The sequence below is a fragment of the Pongo abelii genome, chromosome 1 (genome assembly GCF_028885655.2).
Source record: "Pongo abelii isolate AG06213 chromosome 1, NHGRI_mPonAbe1-v2.0_pri, whole genome shotgun sequence".
Lineage (NCBI taxonomy): Eukaryota > Metazoa > Chordata > Mammalia > Primates > Hominidae > Pongo > Pongo abelii.
The window spans coordinates 44,839,043-44,860,100 of NC_071985.2; the positions used below are offsets into that span (position 1 = coordinate 44,839,043).

A 21,058-nucleotide genomic window follows, 5' to 3' on the forward strand; every position below is an offset into this window, starting at 1 on the left:
ATGAATCCATTCCATTATTGCTATCTTCATCCTAAAGAAGTGCTAGGGAGACTTGGCTTGGTGTTTGGACTTTGTCATTTGAGGACCCTGGATTCCCATCTTAGCTCTATTATATACTGGTTAGGTAAACACTTGTTTTTCTCCTATCACTAGAGTCCAATATTGGTCAAATTTTTGATGAGATGATGCATAAATGTGCTAGCACTTTGCCTTGCATGTAGTAGGTGCTCAATAAGTGTTAACTGCTATTACTTGAATTAATATCATTACTCAGGAAAGAATCAGAGCTAGGGAAGTTCAATACTTTTCCTGAAGCAAGACAGAGTAAATGGACAAGTAGAGTTCCAAATCCAAATCTTTCCGGCTCTAAAAGCTACACTCTTTCTCCAATCTCATTGGGTTCTAAGACGTTTGGAGTCAGCTCAAGATAAGCCTTCCCCTATTTTCTTCCCACAGCTGATGAAATTCCCTTATGCCTCACCTAGTACATCTCACAGGTTTTGCCACTCAGGATCAACCACTTAGCGAACGTTACTTGCATTTATCCCGTTTATTATTTCAATAATCAGTTATTGGACAGGTACTATAAAGGACTGGTCTTATCTTATTAAGGTGTAAGACAGTTGTAAGCTCCAGAAGCTTACCCTCTGGTTAGGAGATAAGACACATGAGTATGCATAGTTATTGGGAAGCTGGGGTGCTGGCATGAGTGCTCTCTCCGGTCGTGCAGTTGGTAAAGGACTGCTAAAATGTCCTCCTTTTTACCATCTGCCTGTCTACATTGACATCGGCCCTTAGACTGGAAAGGTGGCTCCAGTGACTTGACAAGGGACTCAAATGCTCAGGCTAAAAGCTTGGAGTCAAGTTTTGACCCTTTCAATCAGTCAGTCTCACAGTTCTGCCAAGTCTTCTTTACAAAGGCCCATGCATTTACTCTATTCTCACTGCTCCCCTCCTCCTAGATTCCTGCAACAGCTACCTCAATAGTCTCCCATCCTCCTGCCTCTTTCATCCCAAATCACCTGAGGATGGGTCCACAGCTAAACTGCTGAGCCTGGCAATTCAGGCCCTTCATTAGCTGCTCCCACCCTGTATACTCAATGTGGCATTGTCGCACTGTGAAAATGAGGTCTCACATTCTGCCTACAGATTTTGGGCTACTGCCTTAAACTCTCTGGACCTCCATCCCCCGTTCTGTTAAATGGGGATATTAGTCAACTCAGAGTCTAAGATGAGAGAGATGAGAAAAGGCTGGCATCTAATAGTAGCTCTATAATTTTCCTCCCTTGCCCCTCTGCTCTGCTGGTCTCCACTTTCCTGCCTTTGCTGGTCCCCATATTCTCTTCCAGTTCAAATCCTATCCCTCCATCTAGGCTCAGCTGGAGACTCAGCTCCTCCGTTAAACCTTTCGTCAATAACGCTAGTCCATTAAGGTGGTTTCTTTTTGTATTTCTATGGCACTTCCATTGCCTTGAAATGTTAAAATTGGTTTCATATATTTCTAACCTGTCACTCTGAGCTCCTTGAGGCCATTATGCTCCGTAGCAGGGGTGGAGAGTGGGAACCTGGGGGTGGTTTAGTGGGAACTTAATATGTGCTCATTCAATATATGAAGGTGAGAATCCCCTCTGTGCATACAGAACTCACAGACCTTCAAGCCAACTTCACAAAAGCCACCAGGCGTGGCAGTCACCACTGGCTGTACCCTTGGAAAAGACAGGGCCAGAAGCTCAAGCACTGGATGATGGCAGGCAGCCCAGGGAAGCCACTCCTCACAGGACTCCACACCTTGGCCTCCACCTCATCCACTCCCCTGTTGTTGGTTCTGCAGGCTCTGTTCCAGACCCATCAATAGGGTGTGGCCTGCCATGGAGCCGAGTTTGTGATGTCTGTTCTGAGTGGTCCAGGCTGAAGTCCCCACCAAGGCATGGGTGTTGGGCATTGGGCCTTTGCCCTTCTCTAGTGGCAGTCACCCAGCTTTTCTAAGCCACCAGGCAGTAGCCTAGCACCCACCTTCGGCACCTTCTTACTTTCCTCCCCCAGTCTTCATGATGTCCAGCTGGCAGAGTGAGGAACCCTGAAGCCAAACCCCTGACTGGGCCTGCCAGTTCCTGACTGAAATTGACCTCCTTCATTGACAGCCAGGATGGAATCTTCCAGAATGCTAGAGCTGCACGGCTCAGGACGCAATGCTGGAAAGGCATGACAACTAAAGGGGTCTTCCACTCCATTCTTTAGGGTGAGAGGTGCCAGGTCCCAGTGACAAATTCTCACCCACCCCACTACATTCCTTAGTCCACTGTTAACTTCGGGAGGGTAGCACCATGCAAAGCAAAAATGTGATCTTAGGTGCATGCTGTGACTGTGAGCTGCACCTGTCCTCACAAAGCTGCTGAGTTCCCCATCTGTCCTCCTGGCCTTTGCAAGAGGGTCCGAGGCAGTATGAGAGAAGCCAACCCTTCTCTTCCCGGACCCAAGGGCTGTGCCCGTTCTCTTAGGCAAGCCTTGTGTCTCTAGACACAAGGACAGCTCAAGCGTTAGCGTCTGGCCCCACCCAACTCCTTCCTCCCGGGTGTGTGTGCGTTAGGTAGAGGGGGCCTCTGGCCACTCAGGAGTTAAAATGGCAGCGGGACTGGAGGGGGTTGGCGTGGCATGCAGACTGGGAGGAGGCGACCGCAGTGGGCTGGGGAGGTTGGGAGAGCGGCGGAGAAGCGAGTGAGGAGGGCGAGCGCGAAGCTGGGAGGAGGGGCGCGCGTGGAGGGGGTGCCGGGCGCCGCGAGGGCCTGCTCCGGGCACCTGCAAACGCGCGGCGCTCTGAAGGAGCGCCTGGCTCTCGCCCGCCAGCCTCCGGCCACGACGCGCCCAGGGCGCGGAGAGGGGGTGGGGACAGATTGGGATTCTGCCATCGCCCTCACCGGCTGGGCCCTGGAGCCGCTCCCAGGATAACTCCACGTTGGGGAGGGCGCCCGCCGAGCCTCCCCGGCCTGTGCAGACGGCGCGCGCGGCGGGAGGGCGCGGACCAGCGTCCCCAGCCCGGCCCCGGGCGGAAGGCGAGCGGAGCGCGGCCGCGCGGGCAGCGGACGGCGGACGGTGCCCGGCGCCCACGGGGTGAGTGTGCGGCTTCGGGGCTGACCTGGGCAGCGCCGCCGCGGCCGGGGAATCGTGGACACCGAGGTCGCTGGCGTGGCCGAGGGGGACGCGGCGGGAGCGGCCGGAGCAGCCGCCTCAGGGCTCCTGGCTCCTGCCCCGGCACCGCAGCTCCGCCTGACCCGGGTGGGGGCCAGGGGAGGGCCGGCCGCTGCCTTCCGCAGAGACGCCTTCAGGGGAGCCGGCGACTTGGGAGAGGGAGGCGGCCGAGGGGCAGAGGGACGGAGGGCTGGAGAATGCCCAGAAGCGGCCAGGGAGGGGGCGCCTGGGCCTTCGCCCGGAGAGGCCAGAAGCTCCCCCAAACTGTTGCTGGGTAGAGTGGGGCCCTGGAGATGTGGAGGAGCCGAGAGATGGCAGTGAGGTTAGGGAGGGCGTGACACGGGCGGACTGGCAGGCTGGAAGCGCTCCACAGCCTGGGGACTTTCTCCTCCTTGGAGCTCGCGAGTCTGTGCGGAGGGACAAGGTGGCCTTGGGTCTGTCTGAAGTATCTGGAACCAGGAGCTAGGCTCCTCCCGGGCCGGCTGGCTGGGGTCCGACCGCAGCCTGGGATGGGACCTTTGGGGTGGGGGATGGGCCGGCCTGGGGCTCAGCCTGGGGACTTGGTCAGGGGGAAGCGGAAACGGAAGGGTGGCTCTGAGCCCACCGCAGGACCCAGGAGACAGGATGGGCTGGCCAGCCACAGGTGGGCCGTCTGTCCTGCTGGCAAACGGTGGCGCAGGCTCTGGCTGCCCAGCCGGCGAGGAGCCGCGGGGTGTGGGGGAACTGAGCTCCATCTGAGGCCGAGCGGAGAAGCTAAAGAGGTGCAGGAGACCCGGAGCCTGGGGAGGGGCCCTGGGGGTACCACTGTGCTCCCTACCCTTCCTCCCCCACCCAAACGAACAGGAAGGAAAATGTCAGCCGGGCTTTGTGCTCTGTTCCTCAGGCTGCCGCAGCTCCCATCTGTTGGAGCCAACGCAGCTTCTAATTGGGCGACTGGCAGGGTTGGAGGGGGTGGGCTGGGCACAGCGCTCAGTTGCCAGAGATGGACTGACAGGCCCTCTGCTTGAGAACCCCAGGACCTAGGGTGGTGAGGAGAACAGCCTCCCTAGGTCAGGGCAGTAGAGGTGACTCCCTGCCAGCTTGGTCACTGTCATAGGGGAAGATCTAGGTCTCCCCATGCACCCGGGCCGTTGGCAGGCTCCGTGCCTCCCTTTCCCGCCAGTCTAGGATGGGCTCTGGCCCAGCGTTTTGTCCCTGAATAAGAAGGCCAGGAGCTCCTCCCATTGCCCACTGCTTCTTAAAGTTCCCTTCAAAAAAGAGCACTGGGCATGGAGGGTAGAGGTGGGCTCTGTACTGAGCACTGGAGCCCCCTTGCCTTTGAGCCCTGTGGCTGCCAGAAAAAGTCACATGTGGGTGGCCTGACCCACTTTCCTGGCCAGGTGCTGTTGTGGCGAAACGATGGAAACAGAAGGGCAGAGCTAGGGGTCTGAGCCTCCTAGGCCTTCTTCCTTCCCCTGGGCTGACTCAGACTTCTCCTTCTTGCGGAGGGCTCTCTCTGGACCTGGGATGGGACCTCGTTATTTGCAAAGCATGGAACTAAAGGCCTCTGTGGGTGGGAGATTGAGATCTGCCCAGGGTCTGGCACCTAGGAACACCCCCAAATCCACACCCTCTCCCTAACGCAGTCTCCTCCCGGGGAGACACCGAGTGGCAGTAAGATCTTAGAGATCTGCTAATTCCACCCAGGCTAGTACAGCGGGTTCCCTCTCTAATTCAACACAGTTCTTCCCCACTTCCCGTCCTCTTTTTCCTGTGCCTGCCCTCTTCCTCCTCCCCCTCATCCTCCTCTCCTTCCTTCACTCTTCACTTTCCTCCTCTAACACTCTTCACGTCTCTTTTCCCCCTCACACTGCTCTTCCTCTTCTCTCACCCTCCTCATTCTTCCCCAGATATCTCCCTTTCTTCCCAGGCTCTGTCTCCACTTTGCCCCGCTTCTCCTGTAAACTGCAGCTTAAACCGTAAGCCAGGCGTGCACGCACTCCTGCTCATCCTGCCAGTGGGAGCACACGCGCTGTTGGCTTTGCTGCATCCCTTTTGCAGTGGAGCCTGGGCTGGTGGGCCTGGCAGCTGCATTTACCTGGCCCTGGTGTCCCTTGCACCCTGTCATTTACTCAACTGCCTCTCCTACTCCCCACACCCTTATGTCGTTTATTTGAAAGGAAAAGGAAACTATGGCTTTTTAAAAAATTTATTCATTCAACAACTGTTTCTTGGGTGCCTACTGTGTGCCTCTCATGATTTTAGAAGCTGAAGATACAGCGGTAAACAAACCTCCATGTCTCAAGCTGACCACACTTGTATCTGGACTTGCCAGCTGATTAGCTCTGTTCCCACCAGGCTGGTTCAAAGACCCACAGCTTGAGGGGGCAGAGGTGAGGAACATGAACAATGCTAGTGAATTATCACACTGAGTGACCTCTAACATGCCAGGTACTGCTTAAGTCATCCTGTCCTTAAGATACTTTTCTGACCTGAAAGGATGGACCAGGTCACATCTCACCATTTATCTGGCAGCCCAGGGCTGAGTAGAAGGCTGGTGCTTCAGACAGAGAAGGGGGAAGGAATCAAATTTATTACTGAATACCTATTATGCACCAGTCTATGTGAGGAACATTACAAAAGTTATTCTGTTCAGTCCTGCTGACAACCTTCTAATGTCTGCATTACTATCCCCTGTTTTCTAGCCAAGGAAATTGAGGCCTGGAGAGGAGAAACCACTTGCTCCGGGTCATATAGATCTCCATTTTGAAATCACTTATATCTGCAGTTGATTTGGCCCTATGATATCTGTGACATCTGGTAACTTGTACACTTATACTAAGGCTTACATTCTAACCTAACTTTTCATGGGGCCTTATCTCCCAGTTAGACTATTAATATGTATAAGGATTTGCTGAATGGCTGTGTGAATAAGCTTTCTTAAGTGATCAAGGAAGGCTTCCTGGAGGAACTGGGACCCTGAATGAGGAGGCAGGGAGGGCATTGACTTTTCCTGTGTCATCCTACACAGGTATGTGACAACTTGTAGGCAGGAAGTCCCTCACCCCACACCCCACCTGCGTTCAGGTAGAATTGACTCAGGGTCAGGATATAGAAGCTTGGTCTATGGCCCATCTAATGAATAAGTGTCACTTGTGTTCTTAATCTATATGGCTTGGACTCTTTATAAAAGCTCCAAGACAAAGGATGGGGACCAGAAGCTTTCAAGCCTACAAGGACTCCAGGGAAGGACAAGGATCATGGTTGGAGGCTGGAATGGGGCAGGAATGGGGAGAGTGACCAAGGAACAGAAGAGAAGGAAGACAAAGGCAGAAGATAAACTGAGAAACAAAAAACACTTTTGACAAAAATGAAGTAGCTAAAAAAGACAACAAAACAAAACCGAAGACAAGAGATATGCAAAAAAGACAGCAGCTTGTGATTAGATTCCTGAGAGGACGAGTCAGAAAGATGCCTTTATCTGTTACTTTCCAGTGTGGGGCCTGGGTCTCCGTGGCCTACAGCTCAGAGGCTGAAATTTCACCAAGTTAGCCTCAATCAGGCATTTGCTTATTCAGTCAACCCATCTTTTCTAAGTACCTACTGTGTGCCTGGCTCTGTGCTAGGTGCAGGGGACAAAGAGACAGATCAGATGTCCCTGCCATCAAGGAGTTCACCGTAAAGTAGAGATTCTAGAGCCACACAGCTGGAGTTCAAATCCAGGCTTCACCACTTCTAGCTGGGTGACATTGAGCAGGTCATGTAACCTCTCTTCATCTCAGTTTCCTCATCTATAAATGGGATAATAAAAGTACCTACTTCATAAAGTTGTCATGAGGCCTACATGAGGTGATACATGTAATGAGCTTAGAACAGTATCTGGTATATATAGTAAGTGCTATGTAAGTAATATTATTATTGTTATTATTAGTAGATGGGGGAGTCAGTCCCATAGACAATAATGAAACAAGTGTTGGACTATAGGGATAAGCAGATAAAAAGGTGACTCTCTGCCAGGCTTGGTGGTTCACACCTGTAATCCTAGGGAGGCCAAGGCGGGTGGATCACATGAGGTCAGGAGTTCAAGACCAGCCTGGCCAAAATGGTGAAACCCCATCTCTGCTAAAAATACAAAGATTAGCCGGGCGTGGTGGCACACATCTGTAATCCCAGCTACTTGGGAGGCTGAGGTGGGAGAATCACTTGAACCCAGGTGGCAGAGGTTGTAGTGAGCCGAGATTACGCTACTGCACTCCAGCCTGGGCAACAGAGCAAGACTGTCTTTAAAAAACAAACAAACAAACAAACAAAAAAAGTGACTCTCTGTTTGCTGTTTGCAGATTAGGAAAGGGTTGCCAAATGATGTGATATTTGGGCCAATGCTTGAAAAGGAGTCAACCAGGCAGAGATGGTGGGTCTGGGGACACAGGTGATGAGGGTATTTGGGGCACAGGCATCGTGCATGAAAAGATACCAGGGTGTGTATGTGTTGATTGCTCTTTGTGAATGTCACCATCACTGCTGACATGTCCCCCTCAGCCTCTTTGTCTCCAGAGCTGGGAGCTGGGCTTCCAGTGGGGCTGGCTGGTCACCCAGAACATTCCCACATGTTTTGGTGCAGGGGACCTGGTGCATCCCTGCTGGGGGTTAGGCTCATGACCTTGGGCTCCTGCACGTTCTAAGCCCGCATCAAGCAGACTCTGCTCCAAACCCAGAGCTGCTAGGCCTTGCACTCTGCCTTCTGGCACTTCCTAGGGACCTGGGAGATGCCTTGGCCTGAGGGGGCTGCCTTTTAGGAGGGGAGTTTAACCAGGTTTGGTTTGGAATTCAGTTTTTTTCTGTGTGTTTCTTGCACCCACACCTTCCCTTGCTACTCAGCATTTGGTGGACCTGAAGTGAGTTCCAAGATAAAGTGCAGACAGAGGGTTCCTGGGGCAATAACTGTTTCTCAGCTTCTACCTCTCACATGGTAATGACCCTAATTATGATACCTAGCTATGATACCTAGCTATGATACCTAGCTATGATACCTAGCATTTATTGAGCATTTACTATGTGCCAGGCACTGTGCCAACTGCTTTACCTGCATTATCCCATTAAGCTTTCAAAAGTACCGCTATTAGATAGGTAGTTAACTCTCATTATCCCTAACCTAAAAAGCCAAGAAACAGACTCAGACTTGCTCAAGGACATATAGCTAGGAAAGATCCAAGGGAGGGAGTTAGCCCTTCTCTCTGACTTTAGGACTCCTCCTGCTTCTTCACCACCCCCGAATCTGGTGTTCCTTGGGCCTGGAGGGTGCTCTGGGACATCCAGCCCATTCTCTTCCTTCCCTCCCTCCAGGAAGACGTCCCCTAAGCCACCCCTGCCCAAGCCAGTGGCTGCCTTTCTCCTTTATTGGGATCTTCAGAGAGGGTCTCCGTGACCTTTTTTTCCCTCCTGCTCCTGCAGAGTGTGATATTTAAGATCCAACATTGTTTCCTTCTGTCTCAGCTAAGTGCCTCGGGGCCACATGGAGCCACTAGCCTCAGAGAAGCTGGACCTTAAGAGCCAGTGCCCATGGACACATGGTGGGAACCAATGCAAGGGTGGCTCTCTGGGAGACGTGAGAATGGGGCCTAGACCCCAGATAAGGTGGAGAGAGATGGGGAAGGCTTGGGACTTGGGCTGTCAGTGGGATAGCTCTAACAAGGCAGACTTGTGTGTTTCAGGAAGAACAGGTACAATTGTTCCTATTTACAAACATCTCACAAGGCAGCTTCTTCAGGGAAAAACATATGGAAGAAGGGGGCAGGGCAGTGATTATTAGCAACCAGCCTGGGTTCCCCAGGAAGAATGGGTCTGTCCTATCTGATCTTTTCAGGGGGAAGGAAAAAAGAGGAAGAGAAAAGAAAGGCAGCAAAGGTTACTTTGCTCTCTAAAATGTTCTCAAAATAAGCATTCAAATATGGTCGATGAAAGTATCTGTCTTTGGCTTGGGAGGACAGAGGTGGTGATGCCCAGAAGGGGGAATGACCACAGAGGGGCAGCTGGTGGGAAGCGAGACATTTAAAAGCTGTGTAGGAGGAAAGAGAGAATTTGACACTTCACCCTGCCTGGCTGTCACCACTCCTCTTCCCCTGCCTTCTGCTGGGGCTCAGAGAGCTTCAGGCCTCGAGCTTGAGAAAGTGCCTGCCCAGAATTGGGCCCAGGGATTGAATGGTGGAATCTACATTGCGAGGGGACCTGCAGAATCGTCCTGTCCACTGCCCATCTCTGAGCGCCACCATGCCTCAGCCATCTGAGACATGGGGTAGGGCTGGAGTCTCTTCGTTCAGCAAGTATTTGTGAAGCATGTAGCCAGGCACTGAGGGCAGACAGCAGTGAATGACCAGACAGACCTCTGCCCTTCAGGAGCTTTTAGTTTATTGTTTGGAGATGCAGTAAAATAAACTCATAAAGGAAATGGCACATTGGAGGCTGGTAAGTGCTAAAGAGAAAAAACAGGGAAGGGAAATGGAAGAGTCAGTTGGGAGAGGGGGAGTTTGTTATCTTGTGCAGGGTGGCTACAGAGACTGAGAAGGTGACATATGAGGAGAGATGAGGGGGTGGCACCGCAGTCGGAGCAAGCTTGGCAGAGGGGACAGCAGGTGCAAGGGCAGGGATGCAGGGCTGTGCCTGGAGAGTCAGAGGCGGGCCTGGAGAGTCAGAGGCAGCGTGGAGGCCGGCGTGGCTGGAGTGTGGTGAGGGCAGAGGGTTGCAGGAGATAAAGTCAGAGGGTCAGGAGGAGGCTAGCTCTGGGAGAGTTCTGGAGCTGGTGAGGAGGGGGATTTTTCCTTGGAGTAGGATGGGCTCTTGCAGGGTTGGAGCCTGGGGCAGCATGATTTGACTTTTTAACACCCCTGGTCGTCGGCCATCCATTCCAGCATTTCTCTCAGTGGCTAGTCAGGAACTGCTGCCTGGTTGCCCTCTGCAGCCATTGGAGCTGTTTCAGCCAATCAGTACATCCCCACCAAGGATGCTCTGAGCACTGTCCTAGGCAGTGTAGGGTGTGAGGTTGGGAACGAAATAAAAAAGCACAGGACACAGTCTTTACTGGTAAGGAAACCTACTGATCAGCTAGGGAGGCAGACCTTACACTCACAAGAAATAATGAGGGAATAATACCAGACAGTATTTAAAACCGAGTGCTAAACTGTGTGATTTAGACTATAAATGTTATCAGAACTGTGAGCTCTGTGTGGGAGTTATATAGGGAACGCTTCCTCAGGGGGGCGCGGCTGATTTAGGCTTGGAAAATGGAGTAGATTCGACTCTGCAGTGGGAAGGATTCTCGCACGGAAAACTTGGAGCTGGCAGGGTGAGAGGAGAGAAGGGTGGTGCTGCTGGAGGGGAGGGTACTGAGTGGGAGTAAGGCAGCCCACGTGGCAGCTTGCAAGGGCAGGGTCTTCTGTCTCTGAGCAGTCCCTGCCTCCCACCTGGGTTTCCAATGCCCGCTGTACTCTCTCCAGAGACATGGAAAGCCACCCTTTCCAGAAGGAAATCCATTATCCAGTGTTCTTGCCCTCTCCTGCCCAAGACCAGATGATCTCTGATCTTGGAAGTCCTCTGGCTTCATGGAGTCCCATTTCCAGCTCTGGCTGTTGTCCCAGGTCTGCACGCTGGGAATCTCGGCCTCTTAGTTCACTGGTGTCTGGAGCCATGTTCTCTGGAATTCCCTTAGGCTCCATGTATCTACCCAGGCTGCAGCAGCTTCTCTCCTCCCTTCCTCTCACTGCCTGGGTGGGCCCCTGTTGGGTAGGTTACTCCTGTAACATTCCTGGTCGTTTCAGATATTGTCAACTGGAAATAAAATTGCACCAAAATGAGCAAACTTCCTCCCCCATGAGGGGTGAGTGTGTCCTCTCCCTGGATCTTGGGGGTATGAACTCACCTCTAAAGTATAGAGAGAGATCGCCAGAGTGGAGCAGAGTAGGATCCATTGTAGTGCCCTCACCCACCCAAGACACGGGGGGCGATGCTCTCCTCCCTGCCCCCAGACCCCAGGCAAAATGCAGGAGCCAAGAGACCCATAGGCAAAGCAGTCCACTACTAGACAGACATCTCCCCTCCTCTAGGTCCCTGGAGCCTGAGAAAGGGGGGCACACCCGCGGTACCCCAGCACAACCCCCTGGAAGACGCAGAGACTGACCTGAGGCTTTTGTCCTTATGGCTCACAATCCAGAGGAAGTGGAATCAGTTGGCGTTGGGTCAGAATTCACAGTCCCTAGCCACCTGCCCTTGGGCATCTTACTTAACCTCTCCAAGCCTCAGTTTCCTCATCTATAAATCTGAGTTAATAACATCCACTTCCTAGGGTTGTTAATAATAATAAGAGCTAACGTTATTGAGTGCTTATGAGGTGCCAGAAGCTTCACTGCATTTATCTCATTTCATCCACATAACGCTGTGAAGTAGATATTATTTTCCCCCATTTTGCAGTTGAGGAAACTAAAGCCTGGAGGCCATGCACAGCCAGCAAGTGGAAGAGCCAGAATTCAGCCCCCACATCTTTCTGACTCCGGAGCCCTGATTCTCAACTACCACATTAAATGAGCTAATCTGTGTAAAGTACCTGCTACAAAGTAGAAGCTCAATAAATGTTAGTTCCTTTTCTCAATTTCCCCAGGGCCACTCCTCTAGAGAATAATGTTCTCCTACCTCATCACATTTCTTTTCCGGGATCCCCTGGGACATATGATAGACGTGGGAATGGGAATGAGCTGCCAGTTTATACCAAGGGAAGAAAATAAGGCTGAGAGAGGTGAGTAATTTGCATAAAATCATAAAACACCGGGGCTGTGATTAATACCCAGGGCACCTTGCTCGTAGAAGTTATTGAGCCCCACTGGGTCCCAAGCAGTTGGCAGAGGGTGTCTTGCAGAGATGAGAACAGACGTTATGCTGTATGGAAGAAGGAGAGGCCACCATCTCCCCCAGGGTCAAGAAAGAGCCTGTCTCACCTGCAGAGGCGAGAGTTGATCATTATGGGCCTGGAAAGTTGCTAGCAGAAACAGTACCTAAGTTCAGAAAGGTCTAAGATCCTATGTTTTCTGAGCTTAGCTATTGTTTCTAGAGTTTGTTCTAAACAATCTGGGACTGTTCATGAGTCTTTGAAGAGGACAGTGTTGAAGGTCAAAGTGTTGAAAGACAAGATGCTATCTCACCTTTATGACTGTTAGATTGGCATGCCTTTTGCAACAGGTAAAGTGTGCATGGGTGGGTACACACACACACACACACACACACACACACACACACACACACACACACAGCTCCATGTAACCTCGCATGGAAATAAAAATGAGCAGACAACTGCAGGGTCATCTGAATTTCAGGGTATATAGGGAATGGAGGTGAGGAGCTGAGACAGGGCCATTCCCCTAAAACAGTCTTCATTCTTTCCTCCCCGGAGACCTCTTTTCTGGTGGGCATAGAGACCCATCTCTCTGCACAGCCCACAGAACAGCCTAAGCCTGCCAACATTCACCTCTGATGGGCAGACCCAGAGTTCCTCTGCATATCCCCCATGGAGAAAAGGAGAAGAGCTTAGGTCATAGTGCATCAGAACTGATGGCAACGGGAAGCCCTCTGGTTCTGTGGCTTTCAAACATTTATAGAAGTTAATACATTTTTCAATGTATGGTAGGCAGAATAATGGGCCCCCTAAGATGTCCATGTACGAATCCCTAGAACCTGTGAATATGTTATGTTCCATGACAAGGGAGAAAGAAGATTGCTGATATCTGGCTTAAGAATAAAATATCTTGGATTATCTGGGTGGGCCCGGTGTAATCACATGGGTCCTTTAAAGGTGGAAGAAGGAGGCAGAAGTCAGCATCTGGGTAATGCCATGTGTGAAAGGCTGGACCTGCCAGTGCTGGTGTTGAAGATGGAAGGGACCAGGGGCGAGGGCCTGTGGGCAGCCTCTAGATTCCTGTCTAAGAAGCTGGGAAAGTCCAGGAAACAGAGTCTCTCCTCCAGCCTCCAGAAAGAAACACAACCCTACCGACACCTAGCTTGAAGCCGGGGAGACCCATTTTGGACTTCTGGCCTCCAGAACTGTAAGAGAATATATCTGTGTTGTTTTTAGCCACTAAGTTTGTGGTCCTTTGCTCACAGCAGCATCAGGAAACTAAATACAGGGCAAAAGCCAAGCGGTGGACCAAAACCCAGTTGGCCTCCTTCTGACCTCCCAGCCACCCTGGAGGGATTGCTTCAGAACTCGGTGGCTCCAAGAAGCCTGGTTTGAAATACAGTGTGTCTGAAATACAACCTGCTAATTCTCCAGACAATGAAATCGAGGCCCAGGGAGGAGTGGTTTTGTGTGAGGTCACGCTGAGTTAGTGGATGAGCTGGGACTGCAACCCACGGTCCACTCCTGTTTTGTCAGAAATCCCAGATGCTTACATGAATTCTCTCATGAACTCATCCGTTACAACAATTGTATGCATATATTTTTACATTTTCAACAAACGTGTGCATATAAAGGCTCAAGCACTGTGCTAAGAACTGGGCAGAGGTGACGTGAGCACTGGCGCAGGAAGATGAGCAGCTCTGAGTTCCAGCCCTGACCTCAGCCCCTTCCTGGGCCTCAGCTTTCTCCAAACATCCGCAGCCAGCCCAGGTTGCTCAGATCTGTCTGTGTTCTTTGTCCTGGAACTGGTCACCAGGTGGGCTTTCTCACAGCCACCTGCTCTAAGTGGAGACACAGCTCTGGGAAAGGAGAGGACCCAGCCCACTGGCCCAGGCTGCACCTGCCCTCGTGAAGCTTATGCAGCATTTATCACCCATAACAAGCTGCAGGTGGGCAGCACCCAGGGCTGTGGGAGGGAAGGGAGAGGAAAAGCAGGCAGAGGCAGAGCCTTGCCTAAAATCAGTGCCCCAGTAGTGCGTATACCCTCTGCCAGGCATTTTGACCTTCCCAGTTCTCCCTGAAACACACCTGAGCCACCGGCCGGCCCCCAGGGCTGCCAGCTCCCCGGTATTGGTCTCCATGGCAACCTCACATTTGCTGTTCTGGTTTCTAATGACTTATTGGCATGTGTGGTAATTTGCAGAGCTTGGCAGGAAGAGCTAGGAGAGTAGTGAGGAGGGGAGGGGTGGGGAGGCAGTGAGTGGGACTTGGCAGTTGGTGGCAGGGGCTGGGGTCAGATTTTGGATGGGGACAGAGGCACACTTATCCTGCCCCACCCTTCCTAGTCCCTGCTGAGTAACATCCAAAGTAAAGGAGCTGCTTCAGGTCCAGGGCCTCCCCTCCCTGAGGAGTATTGGCTCTCTGCAGGCCCCTGAGAGAGAGACAGATGGACTGACAGATGTGGTGCACAGCTGCTCACCTGTCAGGCAGATTTGGGCAGGCGTGGGGGGCTGACAGCCACATTCAAACGTGGCAGGTCAGGCCACTCATGTTTTCCACCACTCTCCTATCTGTTTCCTGGGCCCTGAGAACAAAAGGGTACCTGGGCCCAGGAGTCGTCCTGTGGGGAGAGGGGTGGGAGTAGAGTATCCAAGGACAGACCCTTGCTGCTTCTAGGCCTCTCACACACTCAAAGAACCAAGCAGGGCAGCCCTAAATGAAATGCCAGATCACTTGGGTAGTGGAGGAAAGCAGGGAGGGGGAGAACCAGCCTAGCAATCACGGGGACTGAGAGGAGCAGGGGCCAGACCCCTCTCCACTTTTCTTCGGCAAAGCTTAGCCACCCTCAGAACGATTTCCCCAGGGCAAGGCAGTGGGAAGCCTCAGATTTACTGTGTGGCCGCAGTCTTCCTGCATACAACTTTGCTGCCTCTGTCTCTTTCGGTCACTCTTGATGCTGCGATCTGTTGTGCATTTGTAGGAAGCAGCCTGATGTGCTGAAAAGAGCACCTTCTTGAAAGTTGGATCCATCTGGCTTAGAATCCTGTGGCTTCTGCTTCCCAGCTCTATGACGCTGGACATGTCTCAGTCTCTCACTGAGCCTCATTTCACTTATCTATAAAATGGGTTTAACACACCCAGTTCACAGGGTTGTGAAAATGAAACCAGTTCATGCTTGTAAAATGCTTGGCACACAGTAGGTACCAATAAATATTAAAGAATTTAAAAAGTCATCTTTTAATTATCTACCCAAATAAACAGGAATAATGTGATGGATAATTTAAAGAATTCTGATAGACTTGGTAGGGTATTGTTTTTTAAATATTTGAGAATAGTCTTCATTTAGTTCAGTAAATGTTTATTGAACATCTACTGTGTGCAAAGTACAGGGCCAAGTGGGTCTTTCCCACTGTTTTGTGATTAGGGTGAATTTAAGTTGCTGGTGCATTCTCTAAGCATATATCATCTGACAGAGGGAGAGGGAGGGCCCCTCGGAAGGCTAGTAGCAGAGAGGGGGTGGCCCTCGGTCAACCGTGTATGTGGATCTTACGTGGATCTCGGAGAACTGGCTGGCCCTAAGAGAAAGATCTGCGTTGTGAAGGCTCTGTCTGGATGGTGTGCAGTGAGATATGCTGCCCAGCTTCTCAGAAATGGTGAGTCTGTTTTTAGACCTGGATGAAGCGGATGATTGATGGAACTAGTGGGTGGTCGCTCCTTCACTTTCACAAGCTGCTACTGAGGCTTGAGGGGGCCGGTGACCACCCAACTATCAGCTGTAAGTGGAGCAAGGTGCACCTGCTCTCACCTGGGCATCTGAGCAGATCACAGCTCCCTCAACTAGTGCTGGGAGGGAGGGAAGGAGAGCAAGAGGGAGCTAGGAAACTTGGCTTCTATCTCTGCCAGCAGATGGACTTCTGCCTGCAGCAGGAGTCTGTCTGTTCTTCTATCAGCCTCCCTGCAGCCTCCTCCAAGAAGGCACGACAGAGATGTGCAAAGAGAACGTCAGAGATAGCTGGGGCCCTGGAGAGCATCTGTCCCACTGCTTTCTCACCATCCTCATTCACATTATAGCACACAAACACAGTGATAATGGCTCAGGGACCCCAATTGACCCAAGGGCTAAAGGGTCATGATCTCAGCACACCTGTACCCATTTGTTGCTCCCTAGCCCCACTTGGGAAGCCCTACCTTAGCCGGTCCTCCCGATCTGTTTTTAATCTATGAGAAACTTAAGCAATGGGGATGGGGAAGGACTTGAGATCACAGAGCGTATTAGTGCCCTTGGGACTAGATAGAAAGCTCCTAACTTCTGGCTTTGTGCTATACCTACCACCTCTTCTCAAGACTCCTTCTTCCACTGATTTTCCTGATCTTTCACCCTGGAGGGGCTACTTCATGTGCAAGAGAATGTAATGTCTCTAAGACACGATTAATCTCCAAATCTCGCAAAATAAGGTGACATCCTCCCCACTCACCTTTATTCTCACTAGCCACCCTCTTCATTCAGGGAAGCCTTTGGCATGTGCCCATAGACCTTCTCCCTTTCCAAGTGTGTGTCTGTCCATCATCCTGGGTGAGATTAGTGACGATGTGGACAGCTTCTTCTACCCCAGACCCAACAGTCCCACCTATCTCAGCCACTCACTTGCAAGTTCACACTCTGTATCTTGCCATCCCCTGAAAATTACCTAGCAGAGTACCCAACTTTCTGGTCATCACCTTCTGCACCTTTTAGTCTCCCAGCTTGCTTGTCCAAGGACTCCCACGCCACCACTTATTTTTTAGCCAGTCAAATTTAGCAGTGGGAGGGTTGTATGACACCCCCACTCTTTAATCTCTTTGGGACCTTTGCTCCATTGGCACCTTTGCTTTTTTTTTTTTTTTTTTTTTTTTTTTTAACCATCAGTTACCTTCCTCTGCCTTCCCTTCTCTGAGTCCAGATAGAGTCCGTGGTCCATCATTTTTAGGAATCCTCCTGCCAATATCCTAAACTCTATTGAGCCTCTGTCTTTTTATTGTCCTAGTTTGACCAAGTCCCTGTTCTGGATTAATTGCTCTATCCACTTCTTTCTACCTGCATTCAGGAATCTGGACCCACTGGGACACACACACACACACACACACACACACACACACACACAGATTGCTACTTCTACAAACTCACCATCACCAACCCAACTTGCTCTTCAAAAGTGCCTGGTGTTCCTACCACGTTCCTCTGGTTCTGTCTCCCCTCAGTCTCCACAATGACTATTTCACACCTTCCTCCCCAAACCTCCGCCTCCACCCTCATGCTCAGCTGAGGACCTCACCTCCCACTTCACAGAGAGAGAGAAGTCACCAGGCAGAACTCCCCAACTTATCCCCACCAAACCCCCAAACTACCTGCCTCTGGGCCAGTCCTCTCCTCCTTCCCTCCTGTGTCTGCAGAGGCCACAGCATGGCCATCACAGGCCAGTTCTTCCACCACCCATGTTCTAGATCCTCTCCTCTGCCTTCTCAGGAACAGCCTTCTCACCATGCTCAAGTTTCTCGTGTCTTCAACAAGCAAAACAACAACAAAAACCTTCCTGAAGCCCGACTCCTCTTGCTGCCACCACACTGTCTCTCTTCTCCGTACAAGCCAAATGTCTGAAAGGGTTGGCTGCAACAGCATTCTCCATCTCTGTGCCACCCACTCCTTCCCCAGCCCTGCTTCAGTCTGGCTTCCTCCCCCATCACTCTGCTGAAGCAGCTCTCCAGATTGCTAAAGCCAGGAAACATTTTTTAGTTCTCAGAAGCATTTTCCACTCTATTTTTTTTTTGACACTTTCTTTTCCCTTGGCTTCTCTGACCCCACATTCTTGGCTTCTCTGGTACTCCTGAGTCGTCTTTGCTGACTCATCCTTCCCGTCTTGATCTTTAAATGTTGGTGTTCCTTATGGTCTGGCTCAAGGTATTCTCTTCTGATTGGATACTCTGTCCCTGGGCCATCTCAGACACACGAACAGCTTCCGTTGTCATCCACATGCAGATGACACCCAGCTTCCTAGTCGGTGTCTTTTCTTCTGAGCCCCATATCCTTATATTCACCTGCCTAGTTGACTAAGTTAGATGTCTCAAGAAACCTCAGACTTGACATACTGAAAGCCAGAGTCGTGATTCTCCTGCTACATCTCCCACTGCCTTCTCACCCGCTGCCTGATCCTCCTCCAGTGCTGCCTGTTTTGTGAATGGCATAACCTCAAACCTCAGCTCTGCACGCCACCAACTGGGAGTCACTGTCAGCTCTTCCCTTTTCTCCACCGCCTTACATCCAGCCCATCACCAGGCCCTGTCTACCTCCTAAACAGCACCTGGGTCCATCCACTCCACTCCTCCCCATCTCCACAGCCTCCACACTAGTTCAGGCTGACTTTGCCTTTTCCTCAGGCTGCTGGAATCACCTTCTCATTGGTATGGCTGTATCCACTCTTGCATCTCCAATTGTCAGAGAAGCCAAGGGAAAAGAAAGTGTCAGAAAAACAAACAAACAAACAAAAAAACAAAACAAAAACTAGAGTGGAAATTCTTCTGAGAACTAAAAAATGTTCCCTGGCTTTAGTAACTGGGTCTCTGAATTGCTGCTGGACTGACCTTTTAAGGACACAAATCTGACCTAGTCACACTATGTTGTACTCTCAACACTCTTAAGTGATTCCCATGCTCTTTAGGATGACCAGTGGGATGGTCCCTTGTGGTATCTGACCTGTGCCTGCACTGAGGCATCTCCACTCCCCTCCCTCACGCTCTGCACTCTGCACCCTGGCCTTTTTCAGCTCTTTGACTGCTGAACTCCTTTTAGCCTCCTTTTAGCCTCATGGCCTTCATGTGTGCTGTTTCCTGGCCCTTAATCACTCTTCCCATCCCTTACTTCTCCTCCCTAAATACTAGCTATCCTGCAGATCTCAGCTCAAGTAGCCCTTCCTTAGAAAAGCATCCCTGTACCTTCAGAATTTTACCAGGCCCCAGTTAAACACTCTCACAATGTCCTGTATGCTTTCTTCATAACACATATGATGATATCTAGTTATACAGTTAGGTGCTTATTAGAGAAATGTCCATCTATGCCCCTAGGCTGTGACCCTATGAGGGTAGAGACCCTATCTGTTGTATTATTGTATCATTGGTGTCTGGCACAGATTTGGCTTCCAGAAAATCTTGGGAGAGTGAATTCATCCATGAGAGGTCTTTAAATACAAAAAGGATCCATGAAAAAGTCCAAAAGGAAAGCTATTCCTTGTGTGTGGCATTGGTAGACCAGAAGACCATACTCCTGCTCCCTTCCCTTCCCTGTCTTTCCCCAACCAAAGATTCAGAAGTCATTCACTTTGAGTTTCCAGTGTAGGCTCCTCCTCACCAATAGATTTTTCAGGAACAATAGCATTAATCTTTCACATGTGAAAAGCTATTTACAGTCAGGCGCAGTGGCTCATGCCTATAATCCCAGAACTCTGGGGAGGCTGAGGCGGGAGGATCACTTGAGGCCAGGAGTTCAAGACCAGCCTGGGCAACATAGTGAGACCCCATCTCTACAAAAGATTTAAAAATTAGCCAGGTGTAGTGGCCAGAGCCTGTAGTTCCAGCTACTTGGGAGACTGAGGCAGGAGGTTTGCTTGAGCCCTGGAGGTCAAGGCTGCAGTGAGCTAGGGTAGCACCACTGCACTCTAGCCTGTGCGACAGAGTGAGACCCTGCCTCAAAAACAAGAAGAAAAACTATTTACAACCTACAAAACTCTTTCACATATATTATGGTGTTTGATTTTTTTCTTTGTCCTTAGAGCCACACCCATGAGGAAGCTGGTGTGTGTATTATGATCACCTGTTTCACAGTGAAGCAAACTGCAGCCCAGAGAGGAGTGGTGGCTTGCCCACAGTCACATGGCTGATCAGTGAAGAGCTAGACTTGGGCCTGGTACTCAGGCCCCACTTCCATGCTCTTTTTTGAGACAGAGTCTTGCTCTGTCACCCAGGCTGGAGTGCAATGGCATGATCTTGGCTCACTGCAACCTCTGCCTCCCGGGTTCAAGTGATTCTCCTAGCTCAGCCTCCCAAGTAGCTGGGTCCACAAGCACCCACCACCACACCCGGCTAATCTTTGTATTTTTAGTAGAGATGGGGTTTCACCATGTTGGCTAGGCTGGTCTCGAACTCCTCATCTCAAATGATCTGCCCACCTCAGCCTCCCAAAGTACTGGGATTACAGGTGTGAGTCACCGCGCCTGGCCTTTCCATGCTGTCTCTACTGCTACATATCCATGCTTTATAGAAAAGAGACTGCTGCAAGTTCAAATTATCCACAGTAGTGGAAGGGGGAGTGGCACCACAAACAAACACCACCACCCACAGGGGCTGGGAAGAAGGTGGGTCTGCAATGTCATGTGCAGTTTGGTTTGGAGCAGACCAAGTTGGCTTGGTGGGGCCAGCACTGGCCTCTTGCTTTTCTCAGATCTTCATAGGTCTATGAGGATTCATTCCATGCCAGGAATGGAGTACTCTGGAACAGGAGTGCCCAGAGAGTCCACAGAGTGAGGAACGAGGATGGTCAAAGCTGAGGGAAGACAGTGGCTTGTCACCGCAGACTCCAGGAGGACAACGTGCGAGCTCTTAAGACATGCACACCCTCCCTGGCGTGGCTTCTGCCTACTTTGCCAGCCTCTTCCTCCAGCCCTCACTGCCTCCCAGATGCCCAAGTTAAAGCAATTGTCCCCAGTTGCTCAGCCATCTCATGTGGCTTCACACCTCTGAGCTTTTCTCGGACCGTTCCTTCTGCCTGGGTGCCCTTCACAGTCCCCTCTCCTGGCTGACTCTTACCAGACTTCAATACTCAGCTCTAGTGGCATCTTTTCCAGGAAACCCTCCCTAAAGCCCTGAGAACTCCTCCCATGAACTGAGCACATTCAGCACATTCTATTAAAAGTCTCTCTTTGCTGGGTCTTTCTCTTCTGCTGGATTAGCAACTCCTCAAAAACAGAGACTGTGAGCTATTTATATGGGCAC

General features: G+C 51.1%; 1 protein-coding gene across 1 annotated transcript in view; it reads left to right on the top strand.

Moving 5' to 3' along the window:
• The first annotated feature begins 2,570 nt into the window (after positions 1–2,570).
• LRRN2 (leucine rich repeat neuronal 2) overlaps positions 2,571–21,058 on the top strand; it is a 71,518-nt gene continuing 53,030 nt past the window's right edge. Inside the window, exon 1 of the mRNA XM_024253023.2 lies at positions 2,571–3,108. The gene's annotated coding sequence lies outside the window, so the exon portion shown is untranslated. The remainder of the gene's footprint in view (positions 3,109–21,058) is intronic.